This window comes from Bubalus bubalis, chromosome X (assembly GCF_019923935.1).
Source record: "Bubalus bubalis isolate 160015118507 breed Murrah chromosome X, NDDB_SH_1, whole genome shotgun sequence".
Classification (NCBI taxonomy): Eukaryota; Metazoa; Chordata; class Mammalia; order Artiodactyla; family Bovidae; genus Bubalus; species Bubalus bubalis.
In genome coordinates this window covers 44132532-44141572 of record NC_059181.1, presented here as the reverse complement: position 1 = coordinate 44141572, position 9041 = coordinate 44132532, and positions in this window count along the sequence as shown.

Sequence of the window (9041 nt, the reverse complement as noted above, 5' to 3'; positions counted from 1 at the left end):
TGGTGTTGGAGAAGACTCTTGAGAGTCCCTTGGACTGCAAGGAGATCCAACCAGTCCATTCTAAAGGAGATCAGTCCTGGGTGTTCTTTGGAAGGAATGATGCTGAAGCTGAAACTCCAGTACTTTGGCCACCTCATGCGAAGAGTTGACTCGTTGGAAAAGACTCTGATGCTGGGAGGGATTGGGGGCAGGAGGAGAAGGGGACGACAGATGATGAGATGGCTGGATGGCATCACCGACTCGATGGACATGAGTCTCAGTGAACTCTGGGAGTTGGTGATGGACAGGGAGGCCTGGAGTGCTGCGATCCATGGGGTCGCAAAGAGTCAGACACGACTGAGCGACTGAACTGAACTGAACTGAGTAAGTAGACCAAAGAATTAGCTGAAAGATATTTTTTTGCCACCATGTGACAAGGCAAATGGAGAGGAAGAGGTGAGGGGCAGCTGTTGTTTTTTTAACAGTCCCTGCATCACTATATGACTCTCCAAAGTATATACATCTATAACTTTGCCAAAAATTTTTTTTTCTAAAGCAACACTAAAAGATTTTAAAGATAAGAAAGAGAAGATGTATGCATTGAAATTATATAATCACACCATTATTTTAAATAGCAGAGTTATATGTAATTTAAATTCCCAAGAGTAGAGAAATGCCTGTGTATTTAGGGTTGTGCTGTCCTGTGCTTAGTTGCTCAGTGGTGAGGAACTCTTTGTGACTCCATGGACTGCAGCCTGCCAGGCACCTCTGTTCATGGGATTCTCAAGGCAAGAATACTGGAGTGGGTTGCCATGCCTTCCTCCTAACCCAGGGATTGAACTCAGGTCTCCTGCGTTGCAGGCAGATTCTTTACCATCTGAGCCACCAGGGAAGCCCAAGAATACTGGAGTGGGTAGCCTATCCATTCTCCAGGAGATCTTCCCCACCCAGGAATCAAACCAGGGTCTCCTGCACTGCAGGCAGATTCTTTACCAGCTGAGCTACCAGAGAAGCCTGTATTTAGGGTTGCACCCACACAATTATATATGTAAGTAAATTAAAATACCATTTACAGAGAAGTTATAATGGCTGAAGAAAATGCCTCTGACTTCAGTGCTAAGTGAAACTAACAGGTCACCAAACTGCTCTATATGTGTTGAGCTTTTTCTTTTTCTGTTTTTGGTTTTTGTTTCTCTTGCTTCTTTTTCAATAAAAAGTTTTGCATAGAAATAAGACTAGAAGTAAAGACAACAAAATATTAACAGTGGTTGGATTTAGATAATGGGGCTTTGGATTCTTTACAAAACCAGTTCTATTTTTTTTAATTTAATAAATATTCTTTTGGAGCTTTAAAACTATTTTAATAACAATATTAAATATGTGGTCCCTATAGAAAATTAAAAGCATTAACATGAACCTAGAATAAAAGAAAAAGCATGGAGAGTTATTTTTTTACTATGAAAAAATGCAGACATATTAAAGAGCAGAGATTTCTCCCTCATGTATGCTCAGTGGCCTGGGAGCAGCCATGTCCAAGATGGTCTGGCCAACTGGGACTTGACCAAGGCTTCCAAGACTTGGCCTTGACTTTGAGACAGACTTAATCTTCAGTGCCGAGATTGCTTAAAAAAAAAATTGAGATAAAATCTTATTGGAAAAAAAAAACTGAACCAGTTTTAATGTTGAGTTTCCAGTTAAGTCCTAGAAACTAAAAAGTCACCCACGCAAAGTTTCCGAAGAATTTCAGAAACTGGGTGACTGACTATGAAAGTTGGAGCAAATAATTTTCACACTGACCGTTTCTTTTGTTTTATGTGGTTCAGTGCTAAACCCCCAGCCTGCCGTCTCTCAGTTTCCATTTGAGTTTTGTGCTGCTTCTTAGAGTCGTGAGTCATGTGGGAGTCAGTTTATATTGCCTTGGTATACTCATAGAAAAGGGAGATAATATTTATACATTAAAAAAGTTTTGGCAAGTTTGCACATACATAATTTTGGGCTACTCATATCAAAGAGTAATCGTCCATTGCAGTGTCCATAATAGAGGTTTTTGTGGAGAGATGCATGAAAACTATATGTTGGAGATGGAAGAAGAGAGAGAGAGAAATCCAATTTGTCCTGCCACTCTCAGGATCTCTGGGAGGAAAGAAAGGGAAGCAGGGGCCACTCTAGGCTGAGTGAAAGGGGACAAGCGACCTCTGCTCTTGAAGAAAGTGGCTCGGTGTCGACGGAACAAGCAAGTGAGGCCACAGTGTTGGTGGGAGTGGCCCCCTGAGAACAGGAGGAAACTCCATCCAACCCAGAATTGGGCGGAAGCTCTGGGAGACACTTGGGCCCTTCAGTAAAGCAGTCTTGGCTTGTAAATACTATTACTTTGGTTTTCGTTTTTTTTTTTTTAAGTTGCCATTTTTCTTCCCATTTGGCAGCAAATCTGTGGGATTAACGCCCACTCTGTTCCACTCTGGAAACTCTCTCAACTGGCTCTGTGACATGCCTGAAGCAGCTGCCAAGAGGTTAAGAGACTGAATAGGGCTGGCAAAAGCTTATGTAATTTTTAGCAAATTGTCTGTCTTCTCAGAAAGACTGTGTGATAACTTGTTCCTGGAGGCTGAGGAGTCTCTGGCTGAGTAGCCCCAATCCTTGTACCCAGATAAAGTCAGGCCTCCCTTCTTGGGGTGACTCTGCACAGCCCCCCTACCCCCCAGAGTGGCTGGGAACACTGGCTCCATTTACGGGACCACACTGCAGCTGGCTGCCCTCCTCCACAGAGGACACGCTGATGTGACTCTTCCATCTAGCCTTCTTTTGTGCTCTACTGGTTTAATTGATGATTCCATTTCTCACTTCCCATCCTTTCTTTCTTATTACTTTAATTGAGGTATAACTTAGACACCTAAAAGGCACACATCTTCAGTGTACTCTTTGATGAATTTTCAGATTTCTACACCCACGTGAGCACCATCATTTCCCAAGAAATGTCCTCCATGTAACTTCCTATTCACTACTGTTCCCCTCTCACCTACATTGAAGGTCATCATAATTCCAAATGGTTCCACCATAGATCCGTTTCATCTGTTCTTGAAGTGCACCTCATTTGCACACTGTGTACTCTTTTGTATCCGGTTTCTTTCACTAAACATATTTTTGAGGTGTACCCATGTTGTGTGTATCTGTTCTTTGTGCCTTTTTATTGTTGAGTGGAGATATCATCTATCCTTGATCCATTCATCCATTGAGGGACATTTGAGTTGCTGCCAGTTCGGGGTTATTAGAAATAAAGCTGTTGTCAATGTTCTTGTACATGTCTTCATGTGACTTACGTACACTCTTGTTGTACAGAAGAATCCATTTCTCCTAGGGAAGACCAAGGCAGTTAGGTCTGGGTCCAAAATCTTCATTGAGAGCAACAGGACATTGGCAGGATGGCCAGAGGCCCGGCTCACAAATAGATTTAGAGCATCAGAGAAGTGCCCCAGGTATTCCCACTCAAGGAGGCTGTCCAATGCTCCTAACAGTTCAAAGGCAGCTGTGTCTGATGGCAATGAATGGGAGTTGTGATTGAGCTCAAGTTTTTATTTTTGATTAAAATTTTGTGCTTGGCTGATTTCTTCAGACTCTGGCAAGTCTAACATAAATGACTTCATCTATGGGGTTTGAACCCACCTCTTCATAGATGACCCTGCCCTATCCCTTCACTCAAGAGAGGGTATTAGCAATGGGTCCAGAAAAAGGACTACTGATTCCACCCCATGCCATGGAGACCAAGGAAACTGATCTAGTCTCCTTTGCAGAATCCATGTTGCTGAAGAAGGTTTCCCACAGTCACAATGATGCCCTCCTCCCATTTCCACTCCTCAAGGTAACTTCACAGATTTATTGAGTGTTTACTGTGTGCCAGAAACAAATCATTTCATTTTGTTGTGTGCTTGTTCGCTTCTTGCATGCATTTACTTCTTCTATAGACCCTGAGAGGTAAATATTATGTTACTCTTTTCACAGGTGAGGAAGCCATGGCTTAGAGAAAATAAACATTTTAGGTTCGGGCTGCTTTAACAAAATACTACATATTGGGTGGCTTAAACAACAGAAATTTATGGTCTCAAAGTTCTAGGGGCTGGAAGCTCAAGATCAGAGTGCTGGCATGGTCAGGTTCTGGTGAGAACTCTCTTCCTAGCTTGTAGTGTGCTAAGTTGCTTCAGTCATGGAGACAGAGCCTTTTTGCCATGTCCCCACACAGCAGGGAGAGGGAGCAAGTTCTCTGGTGCCTTTGCTTATAAGGATACTAATTCCATCATGGAAGGCCCCAGCCTTATGACTTCATATAAACCTACTTGTTTCCTAAAGGCCCCGTCTCCAAATACATCACACTGGGGGTTAGGGCTTCAACATATGAATTGGGGAGGAGGGCACAATTCAGTGCATAGTAGTCAATTGTCCATGGCACACACTAGTAAGCAGTGGACCTGGGGTTTGAGCCTAGGTCTGATTCTAGAGTCCACGTACTTAACCATCATGCTATAATACAATGCTTTGATGGTATCAAGACCTCTGCTCACATTCATGTTCTACCACCAACCATTGGGATGGGATACAGCCAGGTAGATCCTGAGTGTCAGGCCACAAGGTCAGATCACAGTGGCAAGGACTACCAACCCAAATGTACCACCAAACTCTGAGTCCAAGCCCACCCCTGCATTTGCTCTTTTTCCTGCTTGGGATTTCTTAGGACTAACCATCCTTCAAAACCCAGCTGAAGCTTACCTGCTCCTGGAGGGGTCTTTCCTGTTGATACTGCCCCTCAGTAGTCTCCCTCTTATCAAGCACTTCTTGTCTTCATGATCAATTATACAATCAGCCTCATGTTCACTATCTTGTTCACTGTCTCTATGAGACATTTTTCTGTAGGAGAGAAAGAGAAGGTCGGAACTATGTTGGTCTAATGAAAATTCAGGAGGGGAGAGAAGTGCCAGAGAGTGTTCAGTTGAGGTCCTTGATTAGAACAAGGGGGTGATAATAAAAGATTACTACTTATGTGAGGATATTTGGCAGATTGGAAGAGGCTAACAACCTTCATCCCTACCTTATACCTTACATAAGCATTCTGGTGGATTATAAAACTAAATATGGACAAAACTTTGAGACTTCTGAATAGAATATGGAAGAATATCTTCATGACATGAGACGAAGGAACATTTTCTTAAACAAGACACAAAAAGCAATAATCACAAAGTAAAAGATTGATACATTTGACTACACTAAAATTTTGCAAATTTTAATTCATTAGACGACTACATAAAGAAGGCACAAAATGAGAGAAGATATTCATAAATCAGTCATTTGTAAATGGACTCATTTGTCAAAGGACTCATGGGGAGTTAGTTCCCTGGTGGTCCAGTGGTTAGGACTCGTCGCTTTCACTGCCAGGCCCAGGTTTGATCCCTGGTTGGGGAAGGCTTTGCTGATAGCTCAGTTGGTAAAGAATCTACCTGCAATGCAGGAGACCTGGGTTCAATCCCTGGGTTGGGAAGATCCCTTGGAGAAGGGAAAGGCTACCCACTCCAGTATTCTGGCCTGGAAAATTCCATGGACTGTATAGAATTCCATGGACTGTTGCAAAGAGTCGGACATAATTGAGTGACTTTCACTTTCAGGGAATTAAGATCCCACAAGACCAGTGTCGCTGCCAAAAATAATTTTTTTTAAAGAAAAAAAGGACTCATTCAGAATATATAAAGAATACATACATACAAATGAAGGGGGAAAAGGCAACTCAGTATAAGAATGGGGAAAACACTGAAATAGCCATTTCAAAAGAGTAAATATAAGTAGCCAATAAGCATATGAAAAACTATTTGACTTCATGTTAAAGAAGGAATACAAGTTAATACCATGATGATATAACACTATACACATATCATATTGGCAAACATTTAAAAGTCTGATAACCCCAAGTGTTGGGGAGGATGTGCAGCAAAGTAACTCAAAATGGCTAATGAGTTGAAAATTGGTACCATCTCATTAGAAAATGCTTTAGCATATTCTGACAAAGGTGAAGGTACACATATCCTATGACCTAGCAGTTCTACTCAGGCATATACTAAAGAAATTCACCTCAATTTATGACAAGTCCCTCATTTTCCATCTTTGTGTTTTTGTGCTATGCACTGAAGTATTTCTTCAACTTGAGTTTGCAAGCCACCATGTTGTGTCTTAACAACAACCATCCTTTTCTTCTAATCAGCTCCTGAATTGAGCACTTGGGAAGTAATTCTGACTCAGAAAATATTTTGCACTGAAAATGACTCCTCCCATGTTCATATTTTTTGATTCAAATAGTTATCTTGAACGAGTTGTACTGGACATGTGTTATCCTTGATCTGAATTATATTTTCTCTAGTTTCTGGGACTTCTGAGTTAGTTTTACTTGGGGCTGAAGTCCAGTTATTAAAATACAGAGGCAGTAGACCCCAAAGTGGTAGAATACAAAGTGGTCTCATCTCTCAGGGGCTCCCCATAGAAACAGGTAGGCTTCCAGTTCCCTGCTGAAGCCCTAGAAGAAAATGTTCCTTCTCCAAGGTTACTTCACACCTCCTTACACTCATAGAAATGACACCATGGCCTATCATGGTCTCTTGGAAGTCCATATAATCAAACCCACCTGAGGGAGTCCAATGACAGTCCCGCTCCTCCCACCTTGAGATCCATGTCTTGCTGACCTGAGCTTTTTCCAGTAGCCACCTCATTCTTTTCATTGCTTTATATTTTATTGAAGTATAGTTGAATTACAATGTTGTATTAATTACTGCTCTACAGCAAAGTGACTCAGTTACACACACACACGCACACACATATATACATTCTTTTTCATATTCTTTCCCACTATGTTTTATCACAGGATATTGAATATAGTTCCCTGTGCTACATAGTAGGACCTTGTTGTTTATCCATTCTATATATATCAGTTTGCATCTGCTAATCTCAAACTCCCAATTCAAGCCTCTCCCACTGCCCTCCCCCTTGGTAACCACCATTCTATTCTCCATGTCTCTGATTCTGCTTCTGTTTCAATAGATAAGTTCATTTGTGTCATATTTCAGATTCCATATATGTGATATCATATGGTATTTGTCTTTTTCTTTCTGACTCCACTTAATATTATAATCTCTAGTTGCATCTGTGTTATTGCAAATATTATTTCATTCCTTTTTATGGCTGAGTACTACTCCATTGTGTATATATACCACATCTTTATCCATTCATATGTCGATGGACATTTATTGTTTCCATGTCTTGGCTATTGTGAATAGTGCTGCTATGAACATAGGGGTATATGTATCTTTTTGAATTATGGTTTTGTCTTGATATGTGCCCAGGAGTGGGATTGCTGGATCAATTCTATTTTTACTTTTCTGAGAAACTGCCATACTGTTCTCCACAGTGGCTGCACCAACTTACATTCCCACCAACAGTGCAGGACAGTTCCCTTTTCTCTACACCTTCTCCAGAATTTGTTTTTGTAGACTTTTTCATGATGGCCATTTGACCAGCATGAGGTAGTACCTCATTGTAGCTTCGATTTGCATTTCTGTGGGAGTTAGTGATGGACAGGGAGGCCTGGAGTGCTGCGATTCATGGGGTCGCAAAGAGTTGGACACGACTGAGTGACTGATCTGATCTGATCTGAATAACTAGTGATATTGAGCATCTTTTCATGTTGGAGAAATGTCTCTTTAGGTCTTCTGCTCATTTTTAAATTGGGTTGTTTGTTTGCTTTTTTATTGTCAAGTTGTATGAGCTGTTTGTATATTTTCAAAATTAAGCCCTCATCAGTCACATCATTTGCAAATATTTTCTCCTATTCTGTAGGTTGTCTTTTGTTTATGGTTTCCTTTGCTGTGCAAAAGCTTGTAAGTTTGATTAGGTCTCACTGTTTACTTTCATTTTTATTTCCATTTCCTTGGGAGACTGAGCAAAGAAAACATTGGTGGAAGTTATATCAGACAATGTTTTACCTATGTTTTCTTCTAGGAGATAGGAAATAGCAAGGGGATTTTCTTTATGTGAGGAGACACTGTTAGTTTTTGAGGCATAGGATCCAGACAGAACACAGAGTGGTACACAGAGGTTGCAGCAGCTGTTCAGAATGCAATCTACAATGAGAAAAAAAAGAGCTACTACCCAAACACCACTGGATCATTTTTTCAAGAGGGTAGATAGAATTGAATCCAGCAAGGAACCAGTCCAATCAGTGTCAGTTATGAGTGAAATTGCAGCTTGCCCTCCATCTCCTGTTGCTGACAATCCTTCAGCTCTACCATCTCCCACCTCCTCTTCCTCCTTCAGTCAGTAACTCTTCTTGCCTGTTCACTTGATGCCAGCCCCTGTATGCCAGCTGTTGTACCATACTACAGTACTTTTCAAGGTACTGTACTATAAGATCAAAAAATGTTCTATTTTTTGTGTTTGTTTTTATGTTTTATTTGGTGAAAAGTATTATAAACCTATAACAGTACAGTATTATAGAGCCAATTGTGTTAGTTGGGTGCCTAGGCTAACTTTGTTGGTCTTGGTGAACAAATTGGACTTACTAATGTGCTCTCAGAACAGAACTTGTTCATATGTTGGGGACTTACTGTACTAAAAAATGTCTCAAATCAATGATCTCAGTTTCCACCTAAAGAAACTAAAATAAAACCAGCTAAAGAAACCTGAAGTAAACAGAAGGAAGGAAAATAATAAAGAGAGGGAAAATTGAGGACAAAAAAACAGAAATACTATAGGGAAAAAACAGTGAAATAAAAAATTGATTTTTTGAGAAGATCAAGAAAATTTGTAAACCTCTAGCCTGACTGATGGGGAGGAAAAAAGACAATTTCACTAATATCAGGAATGACAAAGAACTGTAGATTCCACAGATATTAAAATGATAAATTACTTGAAAGCCACAAACTACCAAAGCTCACTCCAGAAGAAATATATATGTTAAAGAAAATAATCTGGTAATTACAATATTCTATCAGATATTTTAGGAAGAAATAACACTAGTTTTATACAAACTCAAGAAA